The following is a 25,815-nucleotide window of genomic DNA, read 5'->3' as shown; positions in this document are numbered from 1 at the left end:
TTCATAAAAAATATACTATAAAATAGTTTATTTTTTATAAATATTACAAATAAGACCTTAAGTAAAATTAGTTAAATAATGCATGTCTCACTGACTCCTCGATAGTACAGTATTGTATAAGGTCTTCTGTGAAGGACAATTCTTGATGGAGAAGGAGTTAGCAGTGCTTGTAGACAGCAGGCTTAGCAATAGTGCCCAATGTCAGGCAGTAGTTTCAAAGGCAAATAAGATCCTATCTTGCATTGAACAGGGTGTGGATGGAAGGGAAGAAAGCATAATTATGCCACAGTACAGTAGCATTAGTAAGACCACACCTTGAATGTAGAGTTTTGGGCACCACTCCATAAAAGACCCATAAGAACCACTTGGCCCATAGAAAAGACATTATGGAACTAAAAACATAGATTGAAAGCTCCACAGGGCAGGGACTGTGTCTGCAAAATGTCACTGTAAAGCGCTACATAAAACTAGTAGCGCTATACAAGAACAAACAATTATTATTATTATTATTATTATTAACTAGAAAAAGTGCAACTAAGAGCCATCAAAATTTGACTTATGTAGAGAGGCTAGCTAAATTAGATTTGTTTACATTAAAAAAAGAGCCGTCTAAGAGGAGATATGATATCTGTATACAAATATATTTGCTGTCAATACAAGGAGCTTTCAAAATAACAATTTGGCACGGGTGTCCCTGTTTCTCCCAGCCTGGATTTCTCCCAGTCTGCCACCAGGACTGCGGTTACCTGCTGACTGTTACTGGCAGAGTGCTCTCTGAGTAATGTTCAGCACCTGTCCCTCATATCCAGCCAACCCTATGTAGTCAGGGCCCCTTGGTTCCCTCTCACATCGCTGAAAGGGGGACACTGCGGCCAGTTGCGGAGGCACTCCGGTGCGCTGCTGGAGGTTGTAGAGCCATCAGGTGCCGCCGGAGCTCCGGGGCAGTCTGGGGATACAGGCGGGGGTCATCATGCTTTTCGCGCATGCGCGATAGGAGGCTCACACTTGTGCAGTGGCCCAATAGTTGCGGTGGCCATGCTGGTACTCTTCGCGCATGCACAGTTGTGTCTCACGCATATGCATAGAAGTCAATAAGTGCGGTGGCCATTACATGTAAGCTCCGTAGGGTAACTACAATCCCCAGCAGCCTCAGGGGCTGCAGATCACCTGGCGCAAACATCTGATAGGGCCCTTAGGATTCCGGCATGAGCAGAAAGGATATATTTGGTGCGCTGCTAGCCACGCCAGTCGGAAGGGGAGCAGAGACAAAGCAGGTAGTGTCCAGGGAGCTGTGCTTCCCTGGACAAGGCCTAGTTTTCCCCCAGGTAGGTCGTGAGTCCCCACCAGCTTGTGGGTGCTGGAGAGAAAGGCCCCCTTGACAAGGACCCTTTCCACTTTAGATCTATAGTGTCAGGGACACAGTGAAGACGCTGCGCAGTACTGGCGGCATGTAGTCTGGGACCAGACTACAATAGTAAGAGACTATTAAAGATGGGATACTCCAGTGGCTGTCCATCCCAAACAGAGGCGGATGACTTCGCTGACGATGACAATGTTGGATCAGATGGGTCCTTTAATCAGTTGGTGGTACCCGGGTGCTGGAGCATCCGTCAGGTATCCATATCTACAAGTGCACCAACGGCCACACACATACTCTGTGGGTAGTAATACTGCACACTTTGGGGTGGGATCAGCTCTGTGGACACCGGGAGGTTAGGTGCCATGGGCATCTCAGTAATTTGGGGGAACATCACCCGCATATGTTTAAGGTGGAGGTTGGACATTGTGGGCACTGTGTGGATAAAACTGTGTGTGGCCTGTACAGTACTGTGTGGTATAGTTGTATATACAGTACGTTGCTGGTTCAGTATATACTCATTTACCATACTTGTGTGTATTATTATTGTCTTGGGAGGGGCCATACGGAGGTGCCATCCTTTTTGTATTGGGATCCTTCACAGGTGGAGGCACTGTCAGCAGATAGAATCAGGTACACCCCAGGCTCCCTGCAGCGGTGGATCAGGCCTCCTGTGAGATAATCAGGTAACGCACCACATGTAGTCACCCTAGACACGGGGGGAGAGGGGGCTACACCTATATAAGACCTCCACTTCCTCTGCCTGTTAATTGTGGTTATTCCCAGTACTCAAGCTTGCTGCCTCTTTACTGCTACTGTTTGCTTTACTGTGTTCCAGACCCAGCTCTGACCTTGCTACGCTTGAAATGTATGGCTAGCGGATAAATAGTTTTCCATTTTATAATTAGGAGCACAGTAAACCCCTTTAAAATCTACTTATTTCGCTCTTCAGTCTCTCCTCCCTCTTCTCCTTCTCTCCTGGGCTACATTTCCCTTCTTGGTGGTGTACTATATAGTGCAACATCCACATATGTCCCAATCTCTGAAATCGCCTGCCCTTTAAAAAAAAAAGTATTTGGTATCCAAAAAGCATAATGGATTCTAACTGCTATGAATGTGATATGGTTTTAATGTATCCAATGGGTATATACTGAAATGAATGATCATTATTTTCTTTCCCCATCACCAACTTTAGAGCTTGGTGTTACTAGTTCAGTTATCTTCCCATCTCAATGAAGAAGCACTAGGATTTTATTTAAGAACATGTACAGCTACCAGATTTTCATCTTTTAGCAAATTCTTCTTTGCCAATTTCTTAGGTGTCACAGAGATCGCAAAGATGTTGATCATTAATCAAACAGGTAAATCTCAGATTTCCTTTTCTTAATGTTACTTTAATGTGTGAAATTCTTATGTATTTATTATTACTGCTGTGTACATGGCTCTATATAAATAAATAAATACATACTACGTCTTTTGTTTTTATTATGCATATAGCCGACTACTTACCTGCAGCCTCCACAAAAAGTATTCACTCAACCTCCTTGCCAGACAAATACGGAGGCTCTGAATTTTCTCCCAATTGCAGGTGCCCATTTGGTCAAACTCCTTCACCAAGCTAGTCCTATAAGTTAGAACAACTGACAAGCTCCTTCAAACTTGTGGCTTCCAAACAAGGCTGTTTCAAAAAGTGCCCCAAGTTAAAAAAAGTTCATTGACTCCAGCAGCAACACCAAATTACCAAAAACAGCAGGGTACACTAATACGTGAATGTTCTGTCATTGCTCCTTGCCTGGACACTTCCTCCCAAAGTCCTTTAGTACAGTATGTCCTCCACATACTTGAAGTGGCCTAAGCCTTCACTGTCACCCCGAGATGCCTGTCATAGACTTAATCTGGGCAGCTACAACTCCATCCATGGTGCAAGAGACCTAACAAATGTAGGAATAGGATGTTCCCTGTGCTGTTTACCATATTCCCTCAGTTAGACATACTGTACAAGCAATGTAAGCTTCCAATATGTGCTAACTCTGATGCAGGCTCTCTAACTCAGAGCCGCAGCTTCATTAACCCTGTGCAGATATACATAAAGACGTTTTCAATATGCTTTGATGTGGCTTCCCGTTGCTAGAAAAGATTTGTCTTATTCATTTGAATGGAGCTGAATTGTTCTCCGGCACTAGGAAGCAGCTTCACAACATACTGTATGGAATAAGGGCCACAATCTTGAATAATAGGACTTTTTATGTGGGGAACTGAATTGCAGATTTTTTTTACTTCTGTCAAATATTTCAGGGATAAAGAAACTCTATGTAGTCAGGGCCACAGACCGGTTTCTCGAGGTCCAGGACTACAGTTTCAACTGACCCCCCTCCATAAAAAAGACCCACCCATCCACAATGTCAGCGGCCTTGCGAGACCCCCTCCTCTCTCTCTCACACCCCCATTTCTCCCCTCCCTCTCATCCTCTCCCTTTTCCCTCCTCTGTCCCAGACCCCCACATCTATCTTCCTTGCCCCAACCTCTCTCCCAGATCTCTTTCTCACACCCCCACCTCTCCCTAATTTCCCCAACTCTCATTCCCATGCCCCCACCGCTCTCCCTCTTTCACTGCCAGCGGGCCCTGCAATTTATTGCACAGCAATGTTTTGCTAATGAAAGAACTCAAACTATTCTCTCCAATCATAGTGTTGGATATACCGGCACATGCTTCATTCCAATCGCATATTTCTCTGCAGGATAGTGGAGTGCTTGCTGTTCACATTAAAAATATTATTTTAATATTAAAGGGCATCATTAAGTTTGTATATATATATACTAGCAAGGGTTGACTTAAAAAACAGTGCGTATAAGAATGTTATCTATGACTGAAACCTAACATCCCCCCCCCTCCCCCTGTGTAGTATGCGATTTCTGACTCAAGGTGTTAAATAGTCCCTGAATGTTAGTGATGTAAGAGTGTGTGTGTGTATATGTAAATATAAATTTGAGCCCACAGCGCTTTACAAAAGGTGTGTGTGGAGTGGGATTGTATATTAATGGTGTGCGGAGGTGTGGAAATGTAAGAGTGTGTTGCATAACTAAAAGTATGTGTAAGAGACAGCTGTGTGTGCATATATATCTATATAGCACAGTATGTATGGACATGGCCTTTAGCACTCATGGGAAGAGAGTTCTATCATGTTAGCCACAGAACGGTATTGTCTATTAATTTCTGATGATTAAAGCTCGGCTAACACGGTACCGATACTTATATATATATAATCACTAAAATTACCAGGCTTTTGTGACCCTTGTTACAGGCTCCAAATTCTTACTATTAGTGCAATTATTATCAGCACATTTAATATCAAACAGGCCTGCATATTCCTGCCTGCAACATGTTACATTCCAATAAATAGCAGGTCCCCTCAGAAGAAAAGGGATTTAGACTGATGATATAACGGAGGAAAGAGTTTAGAATTGATGAGCAAGAAAAGGAGACTTCAATCAAGAAACACATTTAAAGACGGTGTTGCGAAGTTTAATGAATATTTAATTAAAATTGTAATATTCATATTGCTGATAAAATACATGCAAATGAAAGTTGTATTATGGAAATGAAATTAAAAATTGTTCTTCCTCACTCTAGTTCACATTTCTTGAAAATAATAGACAAGAAGCTTCCTGGTACTGTTTTCCCTGTTTTCCCTGCTGTAACAAAGCATTGGTTTGATTAAAAGTATCAAAGCATGACAGTTTAAGAGCAGCTACGCTGGCAATAAAAATGTCCCTCACCTTGCTCAGTCACGTTCCCGACCTTGACACAAGAGAAAGCATGTTGCATGTTGATGGAGGCACCTCATATTTTCTGCTGCGTTTCGTATGTCATATAATACAATTGTATCCACTGTGTAGCCCAGTTGAGGAGCACTAGCCAGGAGGAAGAGCCCAGCTGGAACATACAGCAAAGGTACTCAACTCCGGTCCTCAAGCCCCCAAACAGATCAAGTTTTCAGGATATCCCTGCTTCAGCAAAGGTGGCCTAATATGTCCCTGCTTCAGCATAGGTTGCTCACTCAGTCCCTACTTCAGAACAGCTGGCTCAGATTGAGCCACCTGTGCTGAAGCTGGGCTATCCTGAAAACCTGACCTGACTGTTGGGGGGCTTTAGGACGGGAGATGATCCACCCCTGATATACAGAAAGGAAAGTGGCACCAAATAAAATGAATATACAGTTGAGTTCCATGATCATCACTCATCTGCAAAAATGTTATGCTCAACATTGACAACTGGAATTTTCACACCCAGTTTACAGATATAATTGTCTTTTATACCATTTTTCTTTGTAATGCCCTGGATCATTGTAATTTATAACAAATGTAAACAAGAAGGGTAACACCCACTCAGCTCGGAGCTGTGTGTGTGTGTGTACACTAGGGGTTGGTGATTGGAAACACAAAACAAGGGTAACGTGATCGAGAGGGTCAGTCCTAGGAGGGAGAGTAGGCTGTGGTAGAGAAGCCCCCGATAACATGCACTTGCTAGTTGGTGATAGAATAAGGGCTATGAGCTGTGACAAACGCCCCTCTTTTGTAGTGCCGACGCCTGTCTGGGTTCTTCCCGACACAGTCTTCTAGGGTTATTTAATCCAAAAACAGGATCATGCAAAGTATTAAGCTGCTTAACTCAGGCTTCTGCCTGCTTTATTTTCATCCAAGTAATGTACTGCAGCTTTAACATGTGAAGGTTAGAGGTACTCAGATACTTTCATTCAGCAGTTCACACATTTCAGTGTTACAGTATTTCCCACATTGTTATTTCAAGTAAAAAAGAAGCCAAATGATATAAACAAAATCCTATCCCTTTCAGGGATCTAACTACACATAGAATCAGCCTCTAACTGCTGCTGGGCCAACTAACCTGGTTCCCCCAGTTTAAAACAATGCCCTCTCAATTAGGGTCACTAGATACAGCATAGTCCATTACAAACAGTAATACATCTTTGTTTGGCTTATCTGTTTTGTGGTGGGTACTCGGACCCAGGTGTCCGGCAAATCCTCTGGGACTGTGATACTTGGAGGGGCCGTCAACCCCGAAACTGGAAACAGGGGAGCAGCGATACCCCCAGCCTCCAGGCTCTAAGGAGAGAGAGTGAAATGCAAAACCTCTCTGCTCTAAGTACCTGTGCATGTGATTAGAAGAGCAGGTGAGGGAGAACTAGAGCCATTGTAATCTGTGGTCTGGATTTTCCATCCAGCTGCCTGAGTTAATGGGAAGATGTGGAACGGATCATTTTTAACTATTCCTGCACTTTCTGACCTAAAATGGGGCAGAAAGCTGCCTAACATCTTTGGACTATGTCACAGAGCCAAGGACTGAATATCATTTGTGTGTGTCCCTGTTCCATGACCAGCATCTTCTTCAGGCTGGCTTTTGGACACTTTCAATTATAAAATGAGAATGTTATATACAGCTCAACCCCCTTATAACGCTGTGCTTGGGGTCCAAAGAATCACATCGCGTTATAAGCAGATCGCGTTAGAAATAATGTACACGTGTATGCATTGTACTATGTACAAGTATTTAAGATACCAATAATCGTGTTGTAAAGTATTCATAAATACGAAGATTGGGAGCCATGCTTGCATCACTTTATAAGTAAATTCGCGTTGTACTGGATCATTATTTTTTGGCGATCTACTAGCTGGAAGCTGCTGGGAAACGCTGCTGTGCTCCTCTTCATCCTTGCTGTTTGTATTAATAATCGAGAAGAAATTGATGCGTGAATTACATTGTGTGTATGCGTACTTCCTAGAAACTTGTATGAGCATACGTGTTTCTAGGGAATATTAGACAAAGGTATGAGAAGGGGCTCCTACAGTAAATGTGACTGTGGATTAAAAATCCAAAGAAATAATAATAATAATAATGATCACAGAAATAGCTGTGATAAGGGATAAAAATCTGAATCACGTGAATAAGTGAAACAGAAATACAGCTCTAAACAGCTCTAAACCATTACGAAAATGTATTAACATTTTCCAAAACGATATAGCAACACAAGTAGGGGAGCGCAGGCTCCGTGAACCAAGTGATGAAACACATATTTAGGTGAGAAATGTGTATTGACCCCAAATAACGGGATGATCAGACAAAACAAGACACACTAATATTGCCCCACATTAGAAGCTTGTGTGTGTTTGAGCAGGAAACCAGTTGTTTTTCCTTATTGGCGTCTTCTTCAGTCTTTCTTCTAAATCAGCTGGGTATGAGTGCTTTCAATTTCAAATGAAAGATAACAAGATATTTCGCAGTTGGATTTCAACACTTTATGGAACACTAAAAACTAATTTGGACGTTTTAACAAGGCAGTCAAGCGGTTAAGTGACGGTGAGACTATACAACTCTGTATAGAGTATAAACCTCACACAAATGCTGTTTTTATTGTAAGTGCAAATCTGGATGTGTCTTTCCTGTTCCATAACGCTTTTGAAATCCGTCTGCATCACATACAGTATTGTTATCTTTCATTTGAGATTGATGAAAGCACTCATACGCAGCTGATTTAGAAGACAGCATCCAAAAAAATCAGTGGAACGTGGGACGTATCACCAATGGAAAAAGAGAGAAAAAAACAACATAGAGCAGTATTGCAGAACACAGTAAGCCTTCAGTCAATCAAAAACCTCCAAAGGTTATACTCATGAATGTCAGGAAAATCAGGGGCATATCCCAAACTTTGGCAAGCGTGGGTGGTGATAAGCTTGGTACAGCAGAAGTCTAGGAGTCTAGACTCCTAAAGAAGCGACACTCAGCTAAACACGTAGAGTCTGGCATTTGGAAGCAGGACTTTCCAGAGCAGAGGACCAGTGCTGGGAGGAGTGCGAGTGACATCATCCGCATCATCGGGATTCCGGACCCTGGAAGTGACGATTGCGGAAGCAGCGGAGGCCTGGAGTGGGTAACAATGCGACTCAGCCGGCTTCTGGGAGTCACGGCGGCACCTCTAATTTCATAAATTGAACTTATTTATTGCACTTATGTAAGCATGCATTCATAAGGGGGTTTGTTTTTTTATAAATATTTCTATAGTACCATCTGCACAATTTTTGGCCTCCCTTCTTTTTATCTTGAGTTCTGCTGCACCGAGCTTATCACCATCCCCACTTGCCACAGTTTGGGATATGCCCATGATTTCTCTGCCATTCGTGAATATAACCATTGGAGGTTATTGATTGACTGAAGGCTTACTGTGTTCAGCAATACTGCTCTGATGGGTTTTTTCTCTTTCTCCATTGGTGATACGTCCCGCTCCCCTGATTTTTTTGGATGCTGAATGTGGAGGATATTTTAAATGTATCCTGTTCTTGGGTTCTGAGTGGAGGAGTATATTTATCATAATTTGATTTTTTTTTTATGTCACACAATACTAGTTACTGTATTACAAATAACACCATGGTTAAAATTGCAGATTTCGCTGAACAAATAAAATTAAAAAAACTCCTACAAAATGTTAACTAGATGGCAAAAGAATGGCAAAAGAATGGCACCATTATACCAAAACCTTTTTCTGACCAGCATAGATTTTAGAGATTTCACACAAACGTAAACCCTTTATATACTGTATCTCTTGTAATTTGCTTTGTGTTTCCATCTGAATGAAGAAAAGAATGGGTAATCAAACAATTCCATGAGGATTTCCATATTTTCCAGTTCATTAAACTGATAATTAAGTACTCTGCTATCCTGATCAACCTCCTAATCGGTATTGAACAAATGTTTTTTTTACATTTTCAGATTAAATACAATGTAACAAGCTTTAATTTACCTACTGATAATGCAGAATAGAACTCTTTCCATACAATACAACCATAACACACAAGCTGGAGCAAAAACCCTTGCTACTATAATTCTGCACATGTACTGTACTTCATTTAATATATTAACTATTAGGTTTTTAGTAATTGTTAAAGTAACTTGTTGTGAGGGGAATCAAAGCCTAGACCAGGAGCTATGCGAAACAAGAATCTTCGCTTTTGCTCAGCAACATAAAAAGCCTTACATCAAACAAAATAGCTTCCATCAACTTAAATAAACCTGTCCAACATAAACAGCAATACCTGAGCAGATAGAACGGGCTAGGAGGCTACACAGTGAGTTGGCTATACACAGAGGTAGCACTGTCTCTTTGAAAGCCCTTTGAAATTCTTCAATCCGAGCTACATTTGTGGGGGCCCTCTTTTTAGTAGGCTGTTTCAGGGAGCTGTCAGCTTACAAAAATGGAAAAATAAACCAATGCTGTAAGCCAGCTAGACCAAGAAATGCCTGACCTGTATTTTGGTGGTACTTTTCTTCTGGACGTCCACTTTACTGGATACTGTTTCACCTGCCCACTCTCCAAAAGTAGCCCAAAACATTTAGGGCCTTATTCAGTAAAATTTGATAAAAATTATTGCCAGGGCATTGAAATGGCCATTTTTTGGTCGTTGTTATCACGGTATTCAGAAAGCCTCAATTACCTGTGATAGCAAAATTCCCAAAACGGGCGAGTTGCTGCCAGTGAGAGCATCGAGCCTCTGAAAAGGCCTAACCCGGCGTTTCATTTCTGCTGCAGATAGAGCGGCTCTGAGAAAGCTGCCACTCACAGCGGAAATGTCGCCCGAAAATTATTTATTTTAATATAAATTTATTTCATAGTGTAGATGTGCAGGGGGTCGCCGGAGCTGAACCGCGTTGGTTTATTAATCTGTACCACTTTAGGGTACAGATTAATACATTATTATGACAATATTTGGGGGGCATTTCTGGCTTGATATTGCTGTTGTTTTTTTTAATTACTGTTTCTTATGTGGATGTCATTGTTTGTTTTTTTCTTGCTTGATGTTAATGAAATGTTTGCGATTGTTGTTCGTTTTTAGTTAATATTGTATTATGTTAGTGTAAGGGTGTGTTAGATACCTTAGGTGTGCGCGCGAGGCCCGCACTAAGTAGAATCAGTATGTCAAGATTAGATGCCTACTCCCCAGCTGGGGGTAGCCTACTGGATAATGCCTCTATCCCTGTGCTTGCAGAAGCCATCCACCACTCCACACAGTCCCACCAATACCGGAAGTTAAAGGCGTTCTCGGGTGACAAACCCACGCCTCAGGGAGAAGTTGGAATTGAAGATTGGCTGGATCACACGGAACAGGTACTGCCTGAGTGGTCCTGCACGGACGCCATCCGAAGGCAGCGTATCGTTGAATGTCTACGACCCCCAGCATCCCACATGGTGCACTGCTATCGGGACGATCACCCGGACGCTAATACGGCGGACCTCATTTACTGCCTTACCAAGACCTATGGAACCCCTGTGGATGCCAATGCCCTGATGGCCAAGTTTCATGCTCTGGCTCAGAAAGAGGGAGAAATGGTGTCCGACTTCCTTAGACGTCTGCATCTGGATCTGTGGGCTCTGGTGAGAAAGGGCGTGGTACCGAAGGTGGATGCCGACGGACTGCGCACTACCCAGCTACTGAGGGGGCTTCTGCCCCTGCATCCGGTGTCCGTACGTGTCAGCGGCTGCCTAATACCCGGACAAGCCTTGGCGTTTAATGACCTAATGGACCGAGTCCAAGCGCATGAGACTGTGCTGTTGGGGCGTGACTTAACCCCAGGGAAGAAGGCGTCGGGTGGGAGCAAGGACACCAAAAAGTCGGAAGTGAAAACCGAGGCATCCGAGAGCGGGGACCCCGACAAAGAGGATTCGGGGGCGCCGACAGCTGCCCGGCACCGCCCTGTGTCGGGGCGAAACTCGCCTCCAGAGCGAAATGATACCTACCTCAGTCAAATCCAGTGTTATGCTTGCGGAAAGATGGGACACCTTCGGGCACGCTGCCCCTCCCTACGGAGAACGGCGTCTCGACCGGCCCAGTCGATGCCGTGTACTCCCCAGGACGGCGGAGCCGGGGCCCAGCCTTCAACGAATAATCGGATCGGACCCGCGGCCATCGTTCGGGTAGTAATTGAAGGTATCTACGCTTCGGCATTGATGGATACGGGGTCTCAGGTGACCATAGTGTATCGGCCCTTCTACGACCAACACTTACACCGGCTGCCGCTGTTATCCGCTGATTCTTTACGGTTGAGAGGGTTGAGTCACGAAGATTACCCCATCGATGGAGTGGTGAAGGTACATCTGGACATCCCCCAGCTGAACACCGGTAAGCACCACCCCATGGAAGTGGAAGCCTTAGTGTGTCCCGAACCACAAGACCACCCCAGTGCCCCGATAATCATGGGGACCAACACCGACATTGTGCAATCGGTAATCCACATGTACTTACAAGAAGCGGGCGAAGCCCCGCTGCTGGCCCTCGCTACGTGTCCGGCACTACAAGAGGCTTGCGGTAAAATCGCGACTGAAGAGGAGCATGGATTGCTGTACAGTCAAGAGTGGGGACTGACTCAGATCCCTCCCGGGGAAGGGAGAATGATGATCGTGGCCTGCCACTACCCGGATAGACATCCGGAAGATCATCTCTTCTCATTGAAGGCTAGATAGGTGAAAGGGTTAGGGTGCTCAAACCCAAGGTAATTCCATCCAATTCAATTAGCAATATGACATTAACCCTGGAGATACCAGTGGGAGTGGGTAGGTAAATATAGACTTGTAAGTAATACAATGACAGCAGTCAATACTTAACTATAAGAGTCTAAACCAATGAAACCCACTCACATCATCTCCAGGGGTGATTTTCTGGCGTGCCAGCCACAATGGATCCAGAGTCCAGGTACAGCAAGAAGAAATAAACGAATGGCGCACAGCCAGGAAGCCAGGTGTAGAGTAAAAAGTTTACCTTTATTAGTGCATGGTAAGAGACAAATTCACCCCCTTGGGGGACAAAAACAGGAACCTCCTACGCGTTTCGGACCAACGGGTCCTTTATCAAGGAGTCTGGGATATGCAGGGGTGAGGCGCCTTAAATACCTAGTTTTCATTAAGGAAATTAGAAAAATCTGTGAAAAATCGCGCCACAGGCCTAGTGCGCATGCGTGTGACGTCACCTGGGGCGCCGCTCCACCAACCCATAGGATTTTGGGTATGGACCGCCCCCTGCTGTCGTCCGCGCATGCCCACACTGAGGCATGAAGACAGAGAATACTAAACTGGTCTCTGCCTCTGCTCCTGTCCATAGTGACGTCACCGCGGGTGACTGATAGGTCGAGGCACGCCGCTGCACCACCAATGAATATGATGAGCAGACGATGTAGCCCCAATCATGTGTGTTTTAAATAGATTATGTTTTTTTATTGTGGTGCTTTGTATTCTGTTTTGGTCCTTTGTGTATGCCTGCGGGACTCTTTGTGATTGGGGCTAGATCGTCTGCTCATCATATTCATTGGTGGTGCAGCGGCGTGCCTCGACCTATCAGTCACCCGCGGTGACGTCACTATGGGCAGGAGCAGAGGCAGAGACCAGTTTAGTATTCTCTGTCTTCATGCCTCAGTGTGGGCATGCGCGGACTACAGCAGGGGGCGGTTCATACCCACAATCCTTTGGGTTGGTGGAGCGGCTCCCCGGTTGACGTCACACGCATGTGCACTAGGCCTGTGGCGCGATTTTTCACAGATTTTTCTAATTTCCTTAATGAGAACTAGGTATTTAAGGCGCCTCACCCCTGCATATCCCAGACTCCTTGATAAAGGACCTGTTGGTCCGAAACGCGTAGGAGGTTCCTGTTTTTGTCCCCCAAGGGGGTGAATTTGTCTCTTACCATGCACTAATAATGGTAAACTTTTTACTCTACACCTGGCTCCCTGGCTGTGCGCCATTCGTTTTTTTTTTCTTCTTCTCATTGGAGAGCACGGCACGGGATGATCAGCGGCTGGGCTATGAAATATTAGCTTCCGTAAAGAGATGGCCGGGAAAAATTCCGAACAGAACCTGGGTGTATGTGCAGAACATCTCCCAGTACCCCATGTGCATTGATCGTCGGCAGCCGCTGGGTAGAATATATCCAGTGATACCCGAAAAGAGGGCTTTGGAGGGACGGCCGGCGGCCGCTACCAATGCCATAACCCCCCTGTTGGCATTTGACTTCGGAGATTCGCCGCTAATGGAAGACTGGAGAAAAAGACTGCAGACCAAGCTAGGAGAATGACGAGGGGTGTTCTCCACGAGTGATATGGATGTGGGGTGCAGTCGCAGCGCCCGCCATACCATTCGGATGAACGACGCCACCCCGTTCCGGGAGCGCTCCCGCCGCCTAGCTCCCCGAGACGTGGAAGAGGTGAGGAGGTTACTAGCCGAAATGGAGAAAGCTGGTATTGTTCAAGGATCAGGAGCCATAATGTTTTTTGGTTTAATGATGATCTGTTCTTACAATTGTGTGGGACCGCGATGGGCACGCGGTTCGCCCCAAGCTTTGCCAACATCTTTATGTCAAACTGGGAGGAGAACACAATATGGTCAAACAACCCCTTTAGTGCCAATTTGGTTTCATGGCATCGCTATATCGACGATGTGTTGTTCGTGTGGAAGGGGAGTGAGATATTGCTAGGAGAATTTATTAACCATATAAATAAAAACAACATCAACCTAGAATTCACCTCGGAACATAGCAAGGACACAATTAACTTCCTTGATTTGACGATATACGTAGAACAGAGCCAAATTAAAACAAAAACTTTCTTTAAGCCAACCGATGCAAACAACTTTCTTTTGTCCTCTAGTTGCCACCACCCTAAGTGGCTCAACAACATCCCCTATGGCCAGTTCAGGAGAATTAAAAGGAATTGCTCGGACCACGAAATATTTAAAATGCAAGCTAATACGCTAGAGGGGAAATTTTTAGAGAGAGGATACCAACCCAGAATTATTAACGAAGCAGCTAAAAAACTGGAAGCAATCCCCAGAGGCGATTTATTGAAAACCAATAAAAAGGAAAATGAGAGCAATTTTAATTCAGCGTTTATTACAACTTATAGCATGGAAGCAAATAAAGTAAGGGACATTATACAGAAGCACTGGCATGTCGTCCAGAAGGATCCAATCCTTAATGGACACATTCCCGACATACCAAGAGTTATATTCAGGAAAGCTCAGTCTATTAAAGCGAAATTAGCACCAAGCACTTTCAGGAGAACAAAAACTCCAAACGATAATCAGTGGTTACCCCCCCCTGTAGGCTTCTTCGGATGCCAAGACTGTAAAGCCTGTAAACAAGTAGTAAAGGGGGAGAAAGCATCTTTTAGCTCTAATACCACAAAAAAGGCTTTTAAAATCAAGCAAATGATAAACTGTAGAACTGAGTATGTTGTGTATCTGCTGGCCTGCCCTTGTGGTCTCCAGTACGTGGGCCGCACGTCAAGACCACTCAGGGTCCGCGTGCTGGAGCACTTGGGCAATATACGCAGGCAGGTAATGACACACAGCGTCTCCAGGCACTTCAGCCTATGCCACGGAGGTAATCCCGAAGGTTTAAATTACAAGGGGATTGAGAGAGTAGACCCACATTGGAGAGGAGGGGATAGACTACTGAAACTCTGCCAGCGCGAGACATACTGGATCTACAAGTTGAAGACCCTAACCCCAAAAGGTCTAAATATAGACATAGACCTCGGGGCCTTCATTTAACCGATAGTATGTCTCGCAGGACACACAGCATTTGGTGACACGCATGTTTCTTTGTGAGTCACCATATGTTTTTATATAGCCATCAGCGACTTGGTCAGATTTAAGTTGAGCATGATTAAGTATTCATCCTGATACAAGACATTGATTTTATTCTGTTTTGTCATGTTCCATTCCAGATAACATCTCTCATCAGAAACAACAATTTGACGTATTTATGACCATACCCATGTTTAAGTTTTGTATAACAATCATCACCAAGTATGTATTTTTCATATCTATATGAATTTTGTTTTATTAATGTCTAGGATTTTAAATAAGAAATTTTACTATTTAACTTATTTTTAATATTAAATTAAGGATACTTGTTCTTTTACTTAGAAAGCTATTTATGTATTTGTATGTGTTCTTAAACCATTAATTCTGTAATCACCATGTATACCCCTGTGATGAAATAAGAAATATGTCAATATATAAGTGAGAGGTCTGTCCACTAAATTTATCTCACACTGAGTATATGTTCCAATGACCTGAGAGGTTGTGCTGACACAGAGCACGTATTGATTTATGCACTATGTTCCAACTACCTGGGAGGTTGTGCTGATACAGTGCACGTATTTATTTATTTATTTACCATGTTCCAATGACCTGTGAGGCTGTGCTGACACAGTGCCCGCCTTTATTTATCTATCTACCATGTTCCAACGTCCTGTGAGGCTGTGCTGACACAGTGCCCGCATTTATTTATTTATTTACCATATTCCAATGACCAGTGAAGATGTGCTGACACAGTGCACCCATTTCTTTATTTCTTTATTTATTTACCATGTTCTCATGACCCGTGAGGTTATGATGACTCAGCGCACGCATTTATTTATTTAACATATAAATTGCGAATGTGTCATGTACTATACTCCCAGTACTGAATGGGGCAAGAGGCGCAATACATAGGAGTGAGACCGCGATTTTCGAGCGCTTATTACCCTTGAGACAAGACAGTAGAGAGGATTGAATTGAGCGACGTCATCCAAGCAAGGGAGGGACTCAGGGAAAGGATCGGATTGGCTAAGGGATCCCTATATAAGACTATGACCCCAGCCATACCTATCTACGGAGCCTGAGGAAGCCCAAGAAGGGCGAAACGCGTTGCTACTATCCCTGAGTACTTTTTTACCACTCCAGCCACCGTCAGAAGCAGGAAGAAGGAGCAAAGCCTACCACCCGGACGCGGAGAGTTAGCTGCGCACTTGAGTATCCTGCACGAACATTTTCTGATAGACTGGCTGCTTAATTCAGCTCTTAAGTCATTTTGACTAAGTGCTTTTTAAACTTTTTTTGGGACTTTGTCCTGTTGGTGTCAATAAATATCACGTTTTTTCACCCTTGTACCCTTGTGTACTATCGTGTAAACCAGGCACTATTTGAGTGATTCTTACAACACCAGTTGAAGGTTTGAATTTGATGCTCCAGAGAGGGGAGAAGAGATACCAATTTGAGTCCATACTCACACTTGGCCGTGTGAGTTTATTGTTTACCTTACGGGGATACATGTTAACCCACCTTGGCCCCTTCACCCCTATTGTTTGGTGCAAAGAACCGGTGGGGCACGTGGGAGCCCTGCAGTGAGGTGCCATCAAAGATACCTCCCTCCAGAGATCACTCACGCTTGCCTGTGTGAGTGGATGCAGTATTCCTCTGCTTGTTTAATTTAGATTCAGTTGTCTACCCCAGACGTATATTTCATATATTCTGTCTTGTCCCTTATCCATCTGTTTTTATTTCATTTAACTCTGAGGACAACATCACCACCCATCCCTGTGGAAAAGACCAGAGACGCTTTACAGCACACCAGAGGAGAAGAAAAGCACAAGAAGAAAGAAGACAGAAGAGAAAACACCTAGAGCAAAGAGACCTTGATGTGCAAGCATTTACACAAGGCCGTGTAAGTGTTTATGTTATTTTACACCTCATTTCACATCCAAGTTCCACACTATTGTAGTATATCACACGTCTGTATTGTCCCTCAACCTGTGCTCCCCCATTTTTTGTCTGTTTTACATGTACCAAGGATCCTGGATAGGTCCTTTTGGGGTTTTGAGCAGCAGGAAGAGTTTCGGAAGTAGAGGGGACCTTTAAGTACTCTTTAAGGTTGTATTGTTCAATTACAAAGACTACATCACCCCATTAATATTCACTCCAAGGTAGCGCCCGGGCTTTTCTGTACATCATTGTTCAAGGATCACACAGTCCATACGCCTCTCCCATAGTGGTAGTCCGTAAGAAGAATGGAACGGTACGTCTATGCGTAGACTACAGAACACTGAACAACCGTACGGTACCTGATCATTATACTCTACCGCACATCGAGGACCTTCTGAACGCCTTGACGGGAAGTAAATGGTTCAGTGTGCTAGATTTGAGGTCGGGATACTATCAAGTGCCAATGGATCTGGAAGACCAGGAGAGGACAGCCTTCATCTGTCCGCTAGGGTTCTACCAGTTCACCCGCATGCCACAAGGGATCTGCGGGGCCTCTGCCACCTTTCAGAGGTTGATGGAACAGACCCTGGGAGACATGAACCCGTAAGAATGCCTAGTGTACTTGGATAACATTATAGTGTTCGGGAAAACCTTGGAGGAGCACGAGAAGTGGTTAATGAAGGTGTTGGATCGACTTCAGAAGGAGGGACTCAAACTGTCCCTGGACAACTGCAAATTTTGTCGCACGTCCGTGACATACGTGGGCCACATTGTATCAGCTGAAGGGATTTCCACCGACCCAGGGAAGATAGAGGCCGTAGTAAATTGGCCCAGGCCCAGTAACTTCCAAGAACTGCGATCCTTCCTGGGGTTTTGTGGCTATTACCGGCGTTTCGTGGAGGGTTACTCAAGCAAATCTAAACTCCTGAATAACCTTTTAAAGATCTATCCTGAGGATACGGGCCGGAAAAGTGTCACGGCACAAACGCCCTTTGGAGAAAAGTGGACCCCTGCTTGCGTTCCTGAAACTGAAAGCCAGGCCCCAGTACTGGCCTATGCTGACCCTGATCGCGAATACGTGCTACACGTGGATGCCAGTTTTAGCGGACAAGGAGCAGTGCTGCACCAGAAACACGACACAGGGCTCCGCCCCGTGGCGTACGCGAGTCGAAGCTTGACCCCAAGTGAACAGAACTATCCTGTCCACAAACTGGAGTTCCTAGCCCTCAAATGGGCAGTAGTGGACAAGTTACACGGTTACCTGTATGGGGTACAGTTTGAAGTGCGGACCGACAATAATCCAATGACATACATTAACACGTCCGCCAAATTAGATGCGACCGGTCACCGGTGGTTGGCGGCGCTGGCCAACTACTGTTTCAACCTCAAGTATAAACCAGGGCCCACCAATGTGGGGGCCGATGCTTTGTCACGAAGACCGGGGCTCCCGCCTGTCCTGGACGAGGAGGCGTGGGAAGAGATTCCGGGGCCTGGTATACGTGCTCTATGCTCCACAGCCGCAGTAGTCGACGACCAGATCGAATTCTCAGAGCTAAGAGTAGCCGATTCATTAGGGTGTCAATCCCGTGCTGTCCCTCGGGCTTACCGAGGCTGGGAAGGAATGAATATTACAGAAGACAAAATTATCTCCTGGAACAAGCTAGTGCAGTATCAAATTCAAGACCCAGTGGTGGAATTAGCTCGTCAAGCCCTGCAGCAAGGAAAACCTTCTATACTCAAGCAAGTCCCCAGAGAGTTGGTGAAACTCTGGTTGAACGAGTTCGGAAAATTCGAACTGGACAATTGCCTCCTGTATCGGGTCATACCCTACCATAATCATCCCGACCGGCGACAGTTATTCCTGCCCAAGATTCTGCGGAATATGGTCCTTAGGGCCCTACACGATGATCATGGCCATCTAGGTGTCGACAAAACATTCGGGTTAATTCGGGACCGATTCTACTGGCCAAAGATGAGAGAATCCGTGGAATTTCATTGCCGACAGTGTACCCGCTGCATACAGAGGAAGACTCTCCCCACTCGAGCTGCCCCATGGCCCATTTGAAAAGCTCTGGTCCTATGGATTTGGTGTGCATGGATTTCTTGTGTATCGAGCCAGACACCCGGGGCATCGGTAATGTACTAGTGATTACAGACCACTATACAAGGTACGCCCAAGCGTTCCCCACCAAAGATCAACGGGCGGTGACAGTGGCTAGAGTATTGTGGGAGAAATACTTCATTCATTATGGATTACCGAACCGACTCCACTCTGATCAAGGCAGGGATTTCGAAAGTACTCTCATTAAAGAACTGCTGAAGTTGTTAAACATAGCTAAGTCACGGACTACCCCGTACCACCCAGAAGGGGATGCTATGCCCGAACGGTTCAACCGAACACTGCTGGACATGCTTGGGACGTTAAAAGGCTCTCAGAAGACTGAGTGGAGCAAGCATGTGGAGACGTTGGTGCATGCCTATAACTGTACTCGACACGAGTCTACAGGGTACACTCCATACTTCTTGATGTTCGGAAGGGAAGCTAGACTGCCTGTGGATGTGCGACTGCGGATATCTACCGATGGGGTATCCAACAGAACGCATTTCCGATATGTACAGAGATTACAAGACAGTCTCCAGCAGGCGTATAAATTAGCGGAAACAACGGCGGCACAATTAAATGCAAGCAACAAGAGACGCTATGATCACAAGGTGAGGCATAAAGAGATTTGTCCGGGGGATGCTGTCCTTCTACGTAATTTAGGCGTTCCTGGGAAGCACAAATTGGCTGATCGGTGGAGAGATGGGGTGTATGAGGTTGAATCACAGATGCCTGGCCTCCCGGTGTACCTCATCAAGGATTCAGAAGGCCGGGTAAAGGTATGGCATAGGAATCATCTGCTTCCCATACCTCAAGTAGGGGACAACGAATTGGAAGTGCCCACTGTTTCAATAGATGGAGAAGATGAAAATACAGAGGCTGGCCCAGAGACTGTAATAAATGCCACCTCTGAGAATCCGATGGAGGGAACCTCTCAAAGGGGCCTTCCGACCGCGGGGGCATCTTCCGAAGGAGCTACGGGTAAAGAGCCCCTTGGTCCAACGACAGATACGCTGACTCCAGTGAGCCAGCCGTTAGACCCGCAGAGCCCGTGCTTTGTGCCACAAAAAGACTTTGTAGATCTAATGAACCCCTCAAGGGCAGAATTGGAGATGCCCACTGAGACTTGCTACTTCCCAGAGGAGATAGCTGAAGAACAGCCTCGCCGAAGCCAAAGAACTGGTCAACCTCCAATGAGGATGGCTTACGATCAATTCGGGGCACCCCATTATGAGGCTCAGCAGTGGGCTCGCCGTAGAGTACAGTCGGTAGTAGTAATGTTCACTGAACTGTGCAATTTAATATAGAGCCTAAGTAATATGTACTGTGTTGCGTTAATCTGTATATAGTTATGTAGGTGTAGCCCAAGCGGGGACGTTGGATTCTGCGTGGGGGAGAAGGAAAGGGTGTGTTAAATACCTTAGGTTTGCGCGCGAGGGAGTACGGCAGGTTCCGCGATGGCACATTAGTACAGGGTGCCGCCATGTTATTGCGCAACGTTGCAGAGGGCACAAACAAAGTGGAGAGGTCGCGCATGAGCAATGGAAGCGCGCGAATGATGGGCCAATAAGGGAAAGGCTCCGTTAATGGACTACAACTCCCGTGAGCTCTGGATCAGTCATCTGACGCTAGCAGCCAATGAGAAGGCTGGGTTTAGGGAAGGAGGAGCAGGAAGTGTGGGGGAGAGACCACGCTAGGCAGAGGAGATCGGGACTGAGCTGAAGGAGGTAGTGTGAGCACAGGGGGTCCGTGACCCGCCTGCATAGGCCAGCTATTCCCCTCAGGCCCATAGGAGCATCCCCTGAGTCACAGTAGGCTGCTGTACTGCAGGGACGCCCGGTAGTGGAAAGGATTGTCACCTTAGTTAGGAACTACGCACAGAGTTGTGGCCGGTTGCAGCCATCTGGAATCAGAAGGCTGGACAACGCGACATCTGGAGGTCAAGGGCCGGAAGCAACGGATCCTTTGTGAAGAGGAACCGGTCACCGCCGTGACCAGAAGGTACATTGTAGCGACAAAGTGCACTAACACCGGTCATCAGGCGCTGATCCCGCCTTAGGAGTAACTCTGTAGTGACACTAGCAAGTGGCTAGGGACCGAGTATAACCTACATAATACTCTACAAGGATAACACTCTATAAGAGTGTGGCGGAGCCACTGTTGTACAGGACAATATTCCCTAGAGGTGTGGCTGAGCCACTATAGTATAAGGACCCTCGCGTTATAACGGTGTTAGGTATTGCGGCCAGCATTACGATATGATATGTACATGTTATGTGTGATGTTATATAAAGGATAAGGTACGACTGAATATGCATAGTAAAACTTGGTTGCACGCACTGTATGGTATGTTTCTTGCTCAGGGCAATCTTGCATAATGGGGATCCTGGGCAAGTGGAGGTGCTGCGCTAGAACCGTTACACCAGGCTCCAAGCTAGGGGAGGCTCAGATCTCCTGGAGCCGCAGGTTGTGTACAGTACCAGTAGTCCCTTTGGGAGGCGTCAGAAAAAGGGCTACATTAGCTAATGCGTTTCATGGTTATTTCAGATATTGTTTGAATTTATTTCTTTGTATTTTAATGTATAAAGTAATTCCTTAATGTTGTAGAAATTAATTGGTTGGATTGGTTAATGTTACTATTAATTTTGCGTTGGTTTAGTAATTAATTGGTTTGATTGGTTACTGTTTAAAATAATTTGGAGTTGTTTTAGGAATGAATTGTTTTGATTGGTTAATGGTTTAATTAATTCATTGTTGATGTTATTTCTTGTATTCATTGGATTAGGTGGCTACTGTTTTTATTTAGTGAACTGTGATTTTTTTGGAGTTTAGTTATGTTTTATTATTGTGTGTCTGGTGCATTAATGTATTGTGATTAGGGTGCCCATTGAGTGCTATAGAGGCTTATCATGCCCATATTATTATTATATGAGTAAGATGTACCACTATACTACTCCGTGGGTATAGTCAGTCAGGGGTGTGTGCTTAGGCCTCACGGGTGGGTGAAGGGTGTATTAGCCCTAATGATGGGTGTTTAGACCTTGCAGGTGGGTAGCGGTTGGGTTAACCCCTTTATTACCTTAGCGGTATTAACCGCTAAGGTAATGAAGGGGTTAAGTCCCCCCGCCACCCCCCTTGCAAGGCCTAAACAGCCACTAAGGGCCAAATTCCCCCTTCACCCACCCTCACTAGCCACAGTAAGCCTGGAATGGGTGTTTAACCCCTTCATTGCCTTAGCGGTTAGCCGCTAAGGTAATGAAGTTGCTGTAAATGCATTTTTCCTGCCTCGGATGCATGCCTGGGGGCTCCGGTGCTGGTATTAATGGCTATCAGCTCCGGAGACCCCCGGCATCAATCCGAAGCAGGAAAAGGGCCTGATTTTTTCTAAGTCCCGACATATCGCAGCTCATCGAGGCATCTCCCCACCAATTTACCTATATTTTGAGGTGAATTGGATTTGGGGAGAAGATCGCCTTTTAGGGTTGCGATAGGTGGCGACAGCCGACTCACGGGTACTAGAATCGCGCGAGTTTATGATCCTTCTGAAAATGGTCGATAAGCAGCTGATCGCCGCTCAATTGGCGATTTTCTTTGGGTCATATTGATGATTTCACGGCGATACAGGCCGTTATCGGCCACTTATCGAGGCTTACTGAATACGAGTAGCCATTTTGGCCAATAAGTGCTCGATAAGGGCCTTATCAACACATACAGAATGAGGCCCTAAGTCTCCCTTTCAACTAGGACACACTTTTTTTTTGCATCGGTTATAAAACCATTATCTCCCCACAACTGAAAGATAGCTTTTAACAAATTTAGAGGACATTGTCAGGTCATACTGTATATGACAATGCCATCTAAATACAGTAAGCTGCGGCATAGTCCTTGTCTGTTTACAATACATGGTCCATTAGCTGCTTGAAGGAAGCTGGAAGCCACATGTAGCCCAAAGTGCATGCTAATAAATTGATACAGGCATTCCCCGGTTTAAGGACACTCACTTTAAGTACACTCGCGAGTAAGTACATATCGCCCAATAGGCAAACTGCATCTCACGCATGCGCCTGTCATCACGTCCTGAACAGCAATACCGGCTCCCTACCTGTAGGGAAGCTGTGCACAAGCGGGGAGACAATAGAGCCTATTACATATGCGTTATTTACATCATTTATGCATGTATGTGATGATTGCAGTACAGTACATGCATCGATAAGTGGGGGAAAGTAGTGCGTCACTTTAAGTACATTTTCGCTTTACATACATGCTCCGGTCCCATTGCGTACGTTAATGCGGGGTATGCCTGTATAGCCAAAACGCTGTGGCAAACCATTTCACAAGGTTGGATCCTTTTGGTGTATCATTTAGACTGGAACCACTGAAACACAGAAACATTCACGTCTTAAAAAACATAGCATGGTTTTTAATTTTTATAGGAAAATCATTTTCCTAAACTGAACTTAGACCCAGTTGGTCAAGTATGGTGGACTTCATCCCTGGGTATTTATGGGCCTGCTCCAAGCTGAATGCATTGTTGGCAATCTGGGCCTCACCAATAGGATGGGAGTTAACAGTGTGACCCTCTGGTCCACTCAAGGAGTGCCTTAAGATCATCGGTTGGATGCATTTTTACAAGCACAGCGTTTAAGGGAATTGCATTCGCTGGATGAACCTGAGGGCTTTTAATTGTTGCTGCTGTAACTGGAACTGCGCTTTGATTCATGGAAGGTTTGCAGTTGCTGTAAAAAGTATTTACAGAATCACTCCATAGTGTCACAATCAAGGGGCCAACAACTTTCAGGGGCCCCATCTGTATCAAACATCTAACACCACTTTGTTGGTGGGTAAATCTGAGTCTAGACGAGGAGCTTAGATGCAAAAACATCTTCAATTACATTTAGCAACATAATGGGCTTTACGCCAATCAAAACTAGCTTCCCTCAGCCTAAATAAAAGAAGATCAACGGCAATTCCTGAGCAGGCACAGAATAGAGGGTCCTTGGTGTGTGGTGTAATATCCAGAATTGTGTCTCCCAGATGCTGCCTTTTAAAGTCTGCTCATTAGTGAGGCTAGAAGCTCTTGCTCACTGATAAGCCAGACCTGAACGTTCCTTGTTATATTCATCTGCTACATATATCAATTAAAATATATAGTTTTGTTAATACCATATATGAATAAACGTTGATTAAAACATAGACGTTAGAGCTCCAGTAAAGACCTTTGGTTGGGAATCCAAGAGGTGGTATCAAATTATTCCGTTGTTGGGGAGGTGTGTGGAACAATGGACAGTCAATGATAAACACACAATCAAATTATCCAGAAAAGCCATAAAGGTGCAAAAATATATTGCTTATTATAAAAATACTGAAGTTTAAATCCTTTACTTTTTTACAGTACATGTTATTTAGAGGTGGGGGGTTTCCTTTAAAATGCACAAGCCTCCAAAACTGTTACGGAATGGAAGAGAACCTGCATAAATCTTGGTAGAAAAATTGCAGTTCTGTTTGCTTTTTCCACATATTGTACATGAAATACGTTATCAGTGATGTTTCCATCCTCATCCCAGATCCTTTGGCTGACTCACCAGGGTTTCCTCACAATGTTATATACGGCGCAGAGCTTTTTAGTAATTCTTTGTGTGGAAATGAGAAGAGAGTGAAGTTCCACACTGGTCAGGTAAAATTGTCAGGTACTGTTTAACTGAGATTGCAGACTGAGCTGGCAACTTGTGATTACATTAAAAGAAACAAGAACAAAATGCTCCAGTGGCATTTGGAAGTTTATAAATACCTAAGTGAAAACCATGCCAGAGGCTCATTTGTATAACAATTACTGCCCTTCCGGGTTTGTACAAATTACCATACACGGCAATACTAATGAGGTCATCCATTATATAGAGTCTGAATTACGGTCCAAAATGCTTGTTCACTCTATTATGTATCAAACTAGCGATGTAATAACAAGTCAGCAAAAAAGGATGCATTGTCCTCAAACGATTCCATTGTGCCTTATTCTGCTAAACGTACAGTGGTGTGAAAAAGAAAGTACACCCTCTTTGAATTCTATGGTTTTACATATCAGGACATAATAACAATCATCTGTTCCTTAGCAGGTCTTAAAATTAGGTAAATACAACCTTAGATGAACAACAACACATGACATATTACACAGTGTCATGATTTATTTAACAAAAATAAAGCCAAAATGGAGAAGCCATGTGTGAAAAACTAAGTACACCTTATGATTCAATAGATTGTAGAACCACCTTTAGCAGCAATAACTGGAAGTAATCGTTTTCTGTATGACTTTATCAGTCTGTCACATCGTTGTTGAGGAATTTTGGTCCACTTTTCTTTACAACGTTGCTTCAGTTCATTGAGGTTTGTGGGCATTTCTTTATGCACAGCTCTCTTAAGGTCCTGCAACAGCATTTCAATCGGGTTGAGGTCTGGACTTTGACTGGGCCATTGCAACACCTTGATTCTTTTCTTTTTCAGCCATTCTGTTGTAGATTTGCTGGTGTGCTTAGGATCATTGTCCTGTTGCATGACCCAATTTCTGCCAAGCTTTAGCTGTCGGAAAGATGGCCTCACATTTGACTCTAGAATACTTTGGTATACAGAGGAGTTCATGGTCGACTCACTGACTGCAAGGTTCCCAGGTCCTGTGGCTGCTAAACAAGCCCAAATCATCACCCCTCCACCACCATGTTTGACAGTTTTTTTAGGTGTTTGTGCTGATATGCTGTGTTTGGTTTTCGCCAAACGTGGTGCTGTGCATT

The sequence above is a fragment of the Ascaphus truei genome, chromosome 2, assembly GCF_040206685.1.
Source record: "Ascaphus truei isolate aAscTru1 chromosome 2, aAscTru1.hap1, whole genome shotgun sequence".
NCBI classification, from domain to species: Eukaryota; Metazoa; Chordata; class Amphibia; order Anura; family Ascaphidae; genus Ascaphus; species Ascaphus truei.
The sequence above is the reverse complement of the archived record's forward strand: the minus strand, read 5'-3'. Positions refer to the sequence as shown.